At 40.6% G+C, this 10,425-nt stretch overlaps 1 protein-coding gene across 8 annotated transcripts in view; it reads right to left on the bottom strand.

Moving 5' to 3' along the window:
• LOC137197516 (NACHT, LRR and PYD domains-containing protein 12-like) overlaps window positions 1-10,425 on the bottom strand; it is an 80,884-nt gene that overhangs the window by 52,769 nt on the left and 17,690 nt on the right. The window lies entirely within an intron of this gene.

The raw sequence follows: 10,425 nt of genomic DNA on the forward strand, positions 1-10,425 counted from the left end.
GTCCCTGTATCTAGAACCACAGGATAAGAAAAGTAATCGGTTCCCAAATAATTGGGTCCAATTCCCAGCTGTGTATTATCTCTGCCCTTGTATATATATGACTGAGTTGAACCTGTATACTTAAAACGCTCTGAAGAAGGCTCTGTGCCAAAACGTGTAAGCATTTTTCTAATGTGATGTGAGTCAAATAAACAAGTGAAATGTTTGTCAAATATTTTGTCCTCATTGAGAGAGGAAATTTGAGATATGCTACTATATTTTTGGAACATGCCTAATGGATTTTGGGTTTAGCACTCCACTGAGAATCCCACTGAAGTGCAACCTCCTTCTCCAATTTACTTTTTATCACAGTATTTATGAGATGTATGATGTGCAGTAATGTTGAATTATTTGGTACTGCACAGCAGAAGCATTGTGTGTCCAAGGTAAATTTCCCTCTGGGACAATAAAGTCTTATCGTATCATATCTTATCTTATTTGTAGCCAAATGTGAAGTGGTTGAGATAAGTCCAAGAGGCTGTAAAAAGTTAAATTATCTCTTTTGGGTCTGGGGATTCCCCAGTGAGGAGGTTCAAGTATCTTGGGATCTTGCTTCCCAGTAAGGGTAAGATGGAGAGTGAGACTAACAGATTACTTGTTGCAGCGAGCAACAAGGATGAGGCAGGTAGAAAAGGGGAACAGAATTGTTCGTTCATGCTGTGAGTCAGTTGACCAAATTTATTTCAGCTTGTGAATCATTTAAGAATTATTCTTTATCCTGCTACTTTTTCTTTTTGATGAAGGTGGTACCAAAAAGAATGACAAATCAATCTCTAACATTATTTTTACATGATTTTTGTTAACACATTAGAATATTGTAACTTATAGGTCATCTAATAATTTATGAAATGCATGTGACACTGCTTTTCAGATTCCTTCCCCTAACTTACCATTTGGTCCTGAGCAGGAGTTTTGTAAACTCTGCATCAGATCATTCCTGCTGATCTCTTCTAAAACCTTCATGGTCAGCTGCAGAGCTCCAGGATCCTGATGTTTCTGTATCATTAGATCCACTGTGTCCTGCCTTTCTGCATTCTCCAGCTGAAACACTGGTATGCCTTTAAAGCCCTCCAGGATGTCATCCTGCTCCAGGTACCACTTGAACTTCTTAAACTCATCTGCTTTTAATTTTTCCAGAGTATTCAAGAGCTCCACTTTATGTTTCGCCATTGCGGCTCCCTGCTGAAAATAAGAGAAATTTTAAATAGGAAGGACATGTATTCAATTCTCATCAAATAACACTTTATCGGTTTGACTTTTGTACATGTGCATGTTAAATGTAAATCATTTACTGCTTGATAAACAGGTCACATAACTTGGTTATTTTCATAGTTTCACCACTGCAAAACACATAATAATCCACATTATCCACATTTACATACTCTGTGAGCAAGCAAACAACAAAGTTTTTGCAGCTTCTGTACATTCAAAGTGTGAGTTTTTTGGTGTATAATTCATGAGTATATCTCATTTTTATTTTTGCACTTGCAGTGGGCATTGTCATGTTGTTATGAAGTGCTTCCCTATGCCAGTATTACAGCACATTTAAGGATAAACTTTAAAGGATAAACTTTTTTACCTCACATACCCCTACAGGAGTTCATGAATGGTCAGCTGATAACGTTGGATGCCGAGGGGAGCTGTTTGGCCTGCGAAAATCAGAAGGGAAAATAATAATGATGAGAACATATACTTCATAGACTTCAACGTTGTCATTCCTGGTGCTTAAACTGGGAGGTCGGAGGTCAACTGCTGATCATGAGCCAACAGGCATACAGTGTCTTTCTAAAGGACAACTCAAAAGGAAAGATGCTTGTGAGCATTACTTCCTGTACTACCTGTTTCCTCTGGTTGTGCTAGATACGGAAACCTGCAAGGCGAGTTTGTTTGTACAGCAAATCCTGTACAGAAAGTCAGTTTAAAATGCTTTAACACAATGTATTGAAGTAGCGCACAATGACTGCCTCCTGTTTTCACATTTCCTGGAGTCCACTGGACTTCTCTCTATTAGCTGAACGCCAGGAAAGTAAAACTGTGGCTGCACTTCACAACAAGTATTTTTTTCTCTACAATTGAAATGTCCATTATCCAGTACAGCATTAGGATGAGGGGCCTGTTAACCAGCACAGTGTTAGGATGAGGGCCTGTAACCGGTACAGCGTTATGATGAGGGCCTGTTAACCAGTACAACATTAGGATGAGGGGCCTGTTAACCAGTACAGAGTTAGGATGAGGCCCGTTAACCAGTACAGAGTTAGGATGAGGGGCCTGTTAACCAGTACAGTGTTAGGATGAGGGCCTGTAACCAGTACAGCGTTACGATGAGGGCCTGTTAACCAGCACAGCATTAGGATGAGGGGCCTGTTAAGCAGTACGGTGTTAGGATGAGGCCCGTTAACCAGTACAGCATTAGGATGAGGCCCATTAACCATTTCAAAATACAATCACAACAGCGTACAGTCAACGCTTCTGTCAGACCACCAACAAACAAACAAACAACAAATACATTAATAGATTCACGCTATTCACCTATGAAGCTTTATATCACTCCACTGACTGATACAACTGATACAAAAACGTCTTGTTACATTGGCAAAGGTCGTTGCAATCGAATAAAATATTTAGTCCAAAACACATTATTACATCAATAAATATCCAAAACCAGCTGTTGCATCATTTCAAATTAGCCAGCAGATGTCCTAATCTTCCCACATATTTTCCATCATAACTTGCATGAGCATATGAACATTAGCCACATCTTGGTATCAAAATGGCAGCTGCACTCAAACATTTTGATTGACACCTCACTTGACCCAATATTCCATGTCCTGTCCACAGCCTACAATGGCCAACGAGAGTCTGCATTGAAAGGAGGTGCCTGCCCCTCTTATTTCGTGTAAAGACCAAGCCAATAGGAACCGATTCTGCTGATGACTGGCGCTTCGAATAGCCAATAAAATTCCGAAAATTACAATATGCAGCTTTAGTGGATAATATAAAGCCACAACATGGAAATTATGTGTGTTACTTTTTAAATGAACTGCACCATAGCACTTCTTTTGAATCTTTTACTCTGAAGCAGGAGTCATTTGGTATCTCTAAATGGCCTTTTTTGAGAAGATGCCTAAACAAAACATGAAAAATGTTCATTTTCTGTGGTATTATTAAATTTGGACTTGGACTAAGTAAAGCTGCATGCTATGGTTCCGTTGTGTTCTCCAGCTAATAAGTCACAGCTATAGGTCATCTACAAGCATCTGTTTACAAAAATTATTCAGGCAGAAATTAAAAACCTTCTACTTCAGTGTGTTTAGACTTCTATTACTCAATGCTACTAACACTTACAGTGATTCTGACTGTTGGGGAAAAAAGTTCAGTGTTACCTTTAAAAGAGACCAAAATCATGCATGTACTGCTAATGGTTCAAGAACAGCTTTCTATTTACTTTAGGTATGCTTTGGATGGATGTTTGAGGTTAATTTTACAGGAAGTTAAAGGATTGTTCGGGGGTAACCAGTACAGCATTACTATATAAAACATTTTCTGTATCATATCTTTCTTTGAGTTGAAAAACAGTTTCATTCACATCTACAAGACGGTCTCTATTTTGCCTTGAGGTGCAGTAACCTACGGTCTATCCAGGTGCAGTAACTTACAGTCTGTCTAGGTGAAACAGACAGGTGGGAGGTAACGTTGGGAGGAAGTTGATCTGCGTATTGAAAAGTGGGCGTGTCATAATGAATCTTAGCTCGGTGCTGCTAAAAGTTGAAGACTGATCGATGGGTGGATGTCACAACAAGGGTTTAAGTTAGCCAGCTTTTTGTCGGTATCACGTCTAGTTGTCCAGCAAAAATGTCCGGTGGGAAATATGCCGATTGCCAAATAAATAAATAAATACATCAATACCGTAATATCGTAGAAAAGATATGTTGCCAAGACAACTTAAATAAACTTATATTAGGCAAAAGCTTTGTTTTGCCTCCGCTGTTAAGACATAGAGATTCACTGGCACCGGAAATAGGGGGGCCAAGGGGCCACTGGTCCCCCCCACTTTACCCTCCTCCCATATTCTTTTTATGTCGTGAATCACTGTGTCCCCTCAAATGCCCATATATTGCATGACTTACGGTAAAAAAAAAATGCGCATTTCGTTTGTGTACATAACAGCTGTAAGCGCGGTGCCAAAGCTTTGGGTTCGGGACTGACACTGCTTCAGCCCCGGGTGGTTTGAGCTGAGCCCCACATATTTCTGCTCCTCAAAACTGGTATTTTAATGTAACAGAGTGGAACTTAATGTGGAGCGACAGGAGGAGAGGGACAAATATGGTGCTGCACATAGCAAGACGCATACAGGCCATGGATTTAGCAGTGAAGTTACTGTTTATAGTGAGCGGAGCTGTTTCTAGTGTTTCAGGCTTTCCTCCACATTTCAGCACTCAGATTGGTCCATAATGAAAACTGCAGAGAGCACAAAAGCCTCAAATTGCGTGGCTTCAATTAGCAGAGGTGTTCGCACACAGAGCTCCTCAATCACAAACACACTTGGCTTCTTTTACTTCTCTAGTATTTTGCATTTATAACATAATCTACTGAAATGTCCAATGTCAATGTACAGCTATTAATGTGACTCAGGCAGGTCTGAAACATGTTAGATTACTGTCTGAATTTTACATTAATGTGGTTCAGGTGTCACTGAACGTATCTGGGATTTCGCAGAAACATCAGTACTGATGTTCTGTTTGTTGCTGCTGTGAGTCAGATTCTTTCCTTTGACTTTATTAAACACCTGCAGCAGCAACGATGAATAAGTCTTTAAATTGACAGAATGATGTCACAGCAGCAGTAACTTCATTAACAGGATCGGTCCGGTTCTGACGGTAATTAATGTTCTGTGTTCTGCTACTAATCTACACCATTGACTTTATATAAAGAGATCAGCTGTTACACTCAGATTCCAGGTTTATATGGTGGAACCGTTTGTAATAAAGCAGCAGTCCTGTTTAGAACAATAAGAGGCTGCGTTGGTGCAGGTTTGTTGTTTAAAGTGTCGGTGATACGATGAAATATGATCCAACAGTCTGGTTGGAGTAACAGATTATTGCATTAAAGGTTGATCAGAAAAACACTGCACAGCGGTTTGTAATATTCACAACTCTGGAAAGTTATCGAGCTGCAACCATGTTTATCAGTGCGCACATGTGGAGTGCGTCTGTGTCCGCAAAACGCACACAGAAACTTTTTGTCCCCCGCACTTTAATGAATCCGATGTCGCTGGAGAGATTCACTGAGTGTTTGGTCATACGTGGCACAAGATTCAAAAGCCCGCAGATTCTCCAGGAACAGCCCTGCACTTTGGCTCGACAGCAGTTAACGACTGAAAAGTCTTAACAGTTTCTCTCAGATAACGTTACATCCAGCATTGGCACACTGAAACAAACAGATCAGCCCGGAGCTCCACAGTTAAATAACATGTAATTGATCAGTAGGTGCTTTAATTTTCCCCGTAAGGCCCCGGTGAGAGGCGGCTCGGGGAGATCATGATCTGTTATTTCCTCCATTAAACTGTTTCTTGCTGACAGACAGACTCTTCCTGACTTTAATTTGATCCATAATAACAGTGAAACACATTTATATTCTATGTCATTTATCGTCCTTCATCATCATATAACATCTGTGTGGTTCTTAACTGTGACTTCACTCTATTTTAACTGCAGCTGTGTGTCACGTTACATCAGTGTGAGGACGCAGAAACCAGGAAGAGAACAAAGGAAACGACGTTTGAAGACGTCAACACTGTGATTTCATATTTTTCTGACACAGTTTAATCAACTAATCTAATATTAACACTCACCCTGCCTCAGACTGTTTCCTGCTTCTGCCCTGGTGAATTTAAAATGGAGTCTGACTGAATACTTTCACTTACAGGGTTCCTCCCTGTACGTTCCTCCCGTCACGTGTGTGTGTGTGTGCGTGTGAGTGTGCGTGAGTGTGTGTGTGTGTGTGTGTGTGAGTGTGTATGTGTGTGTGAGTGTGCGTGAGTGAGTGTGTCAGTGTGTGTGTGTGTGTGTGAGTGTGAGTGTATGTGTGCGTGTGTGTGTGTGTGAGTGTGTGTGTGCGTGTGTGTGTGTGTGTGTGAGTGTGTATGTGTGTGTGCGTGTGTGTGAGTGTGTGTGTGTGTGAGTGTATGTGTGTGAGTGTGAGTGTGTGTGTGTGTGTGTGTGTGAGTGTGTGTGTGCGTGTGTGTGAGTGTGAGTGTGTGTGTGTGTGTGTGTGTGTGTGTGTGTGTGTGTGTGTGTGTGTGTGTGTGTGTGCAGGTCATCAATCATTAACAAAGATCTAAAATTACTCTGAACTTAACAAGTTAACTCACAGCTCAAAGTGTGAACAGAGAATTTAACTGAAGATGTTTCTGATCAGATGTCTGACTGTTAGTTGACTGTTAACCACAGACACCAACACACACATTTCCTCATTTTACCAAAACAAATGAACTTTTTCATAAATCTGTTTGTATCCACAGATGAATTAAAAAAACTCCACAAAGAGACTAAACCACCTGACACTGAAATAACAATAATAATAATAATAATAATAATAATAATAATAATAATAATAATAATAATTAAAGCTGCAAGCAGCGATGAACGGGCCCTCGCGTCCTTGCATATGTCGGGGCTCGGCGCTGGTGAAGGGCTTCTGTCACGGGCATATAGATGTCCCCAGACCTGGGCTGTTTTCAGACAGTGCAAGGGGAGATTAACGTCACATCCTCAATCACCTACTCTGCCTGCTGCAGGGGCTGCTGCATTGAAATGTCGTAGGGGGCGCTATGGAGCCAGTTTTCATCACTGACTGAATATTGCTATTTAGACGTGTTCAGGCTGGGAGTCTTATCAAGCATGTAAAGTTTGGTGTAGACTCGAGCATTTACACTAAAGTTATAGCAATTTTGCCTGTTATGGCGAAACATCAAAACTCAACGCCACGCCACGGCCACACGCTTCAATGATAACTAAATCTTTTGATAACTTTTGATCACACACTACTGTAGATGACACACACTGATTTTGAAGTCGTTACGATGAATTCTGTAGGAGGAGTTTGTTAAAATACAAGGTATGCGAAATGGCCAAAAAAACGCGAAAAATGACCACTTTTATCAAGATGGCCGACTTCCTGTAGGACTTACAATATGGCTCCAAGAGGCTTTTTTGTGCATCTTGACATGATACATAAGCCTCCTGAATTTCATTTTCCTAGGTTAATCTGGAAGGCGGGGCTACAATTTTGAAATTTTCAAGGGGGCGCTGTTGAGCCATATTGTCACGTCTATGCAAATGACCTATCCAGGATTTTAGCTGGTGTCGCTCCAGACATGTGTGCCAAGTTTCTTGACTGTAGACCCATCCCTTGTCCCTAAAATACAGCATCATATTTCATGGCGAAGGATGTGTTGCCATGGCAACGGCGTTTTGATATGGGTCATGACCTGCCCAATGTAGCATCACCAAGGTCTTACATCTTAGCTGAGTCAATTTCAGATGCATCGGCCAAATTTCCTAGGAGTAATACAACAAAGAACGACGCATGATACTTCCTGTTGCCAGTAGGTGGCGCTATGACTCTCACTAAGTATGGGCCTGACAATGTGTTCAGACCGGGACTCTTAACAAGCATATGAAATTTGGAAAAGATCAGACCATGTGGAGTCAAGTTATAAGGCTTTGAAATTTCATGGCGAGACATCGAAATTCGCCGCGTCGTCATGGCAACACCTTTCGACGAAAAGTCACCAACTTCATAATATACGATCTCCAAGGTCTTTAGGCTATTCTGAGTAAATTTGAGGTGGATCCCATCACCGTGCGACCCACAGAGTGTCAAAGTGTAAAACATGTAACTTCCTGTTGCCAGTAGGTGGCGCTATGACTTACATCCAATATTGACACATGGATGTGTTCAGGACGGGACTCTTTTCAAGCACAAAAGGTTTGGGTCTCTTAGGATCGTGCGTGCCGGAGTTATGGCCGTTTGAATTTTCACGGCGAAGGATCGAAATTCGCCGCCCGACCACACCCCCTCGGCAATGTCGAAAACTCACTGTTTTGATTTTGATAACTTTTCATCTCCCAGGTCTGTAGATGATACTGACTGAATTTGAAGTTGCTGAGGTCAAATCCCTAGGAGGAGTTTGTTAAAGTACGCGGGCTAAAAACGGCAAAATTGGCGTGAAAATCGCAACTTTGAACCAAAATGGCCGACTTCCTTTTGGATTTAGGGTATGGCTCCAAGAGAGTTTTTGGTGCGTCTGGTCATGATATATAAGCACACCAAATTTCATTGTTCTACGACGATCTATATCATGGGGCTCGCTTTTCTTAATTTTCTAGGTGGCGCTGTCGAGCCATTTTTCCCCGCATTTTTTGCGAGACCCATAAAATCTGCGATTTTCACCAGAACTGACGCGCACGCCAATTTTCGTGAGTTTTGGTACACGTTTGTAGAAGTTATTTGAGGTCAAAGAGTTGTAAGAAGAAGAAGAAGAAGAAGAAGAAGAAGAAGAAGAAGAAGAAGAAGAATTCCTTTGGATACAAGAGGGCTTCGCGCTGGTCAGCACTCGGGCCCTAATAACAATCATCATCATCATGTTGTGTCACCAATGTTCTTCCTGCAGCAACAACAGTCAGACTTAAAGAACGAACAATTATTCAAGCTTTTAAAATACAACACATTGTTAAAGATGAAACCAGTGGTTTCCAACCTTTTTGGCTTTTGACGTCTTACAAAAAGCAGTGTGTAGTCAGGGTCACATTTCACATGTCTATGAGTTGTTAACAGCTCCACCAAATAGTGATTTTTCCCTCTAAACTTCTCACATGCTTTCATTTCAATAAATGTTCAAATGATCCAATATTTCAGCAAAAATCAAAGATTAGAGAAAAAGTCCAAAAACTGAAAACAGATTTGTGTATCAGAACTTTGTTTTTTCTTCTTTCCTCTCCCATTAATCATCTCACCACCCCTCAGATTTATCTGCTGACCCTTTGGAGGGGCCCGACCCCTAGGTTGGGAACCACTGGACTAAACTAGCTAACTGTATATAAAGTAGTGTAAACTAGCTCCACCTCCAGCAGCTACAACAGTAACATGCTGCTCTAACACTGATGCTTCACTATTAATAATCTAATGATGTCATATATAATAATATATCAGTCAGAGGGACCAAACCACTACTTTTACTGCAATACTTTAACTACATCAAGCTCATAATACTTATGTACTTTTACTGCAATACTTTAACTACATCAAGCTCATAATACTTATGTACTTTTACTGCAATACTTTAACTACATCAAGCTCATAATACTTATGTACTTTTACTGCAATACTTTAACTACATCAAGCTCATAATACTTATGTACTTTTACTGCAATACTTTAACTACATCAAGCTCATAATACTTATGTACTTTTACTGCAATACTTTAACTACATCAAGCTCATAATACTTATGTACTTTTACTGCAATACTTTAACTACATCAAGCTCATAATACTTCCTACTTACTATAATAAAACCTAAATACTTGTATGTGGACGGTTGAGAGCTGAGGAAGATCAGATAGTAACTCTTCAGTGTGTCAGAAGCTTCGGTCAAATCAATAAAAAGAGCTGCACAGTATCTCAGTGTCTCAATAATGTGGTTCAGCACTTTAATTGCAGCAGTTGTGGTTCTGTGTTGTTTTTAAAGCCTGACTGATGCTCAGATAAATGATGGGCTTTTGCTCTCCTGATGCTTTTATCTGTTTCTGTCGTCATGTTGGTTCAAACAGGCTGATATGTTGCTGTTAGCATGTTTCCATCTGTCAGATCAGCAAAAACTAATTTCACTCTGAGCTGAAGGAGAAAAACTCAGAGATCCACTTTAAAATACGAGGACGCGGCTCCGGACGGGATTTAAACGGCAGGAGGAGCAGCCAGTTGACTGAGAAACAGTCTGTAATTATTACTGAACAATGAGCCTCACACAGAGAATCACTGACACTACAGACACTGAAACAGACTCTCTGGTGTCTGAGAGACTGGAAACAGCGAACCTGCTTCTATCCAGAGATAACTAAATCCACCTAGCAGCTCCTCTAAAGCTCATTGATGAACAGGAGATATCTGCTTTCTGTCATTTCTACAAAGAAAGAAACTAAAACACAAACTACAACGTGGTTTTTACTCTTTATTTTGGTGGAAAAGCATCTCAGAAACAGTCTTTCTATGTCTGAAAACACGTCTGGAGGAGATCTTTAAACCTGTGAGGTGTTTTAAAGAAAAGACAGAGTGACGAGTTCAGCAGCTGTTTATTTAAACTGCTTCACACAAAAAGCAGAAAAGCA

The sequence above is a fragment of the Thunnus thynnus genome, chromosome 14 (assembly GCF_963924715.1).
Source record: "Thunnus thynnus chromosome 14, fThuThy2.1, whole genome shotgun sequence".
In the NCBI taxonomy this organism is placed as follows: domain Eukaryota; kingdom Metazoa; phylum Chordata; class Actinopteri; order Scombriformes; family Scombridae; genus Thunnus; species Thunnus thynnus.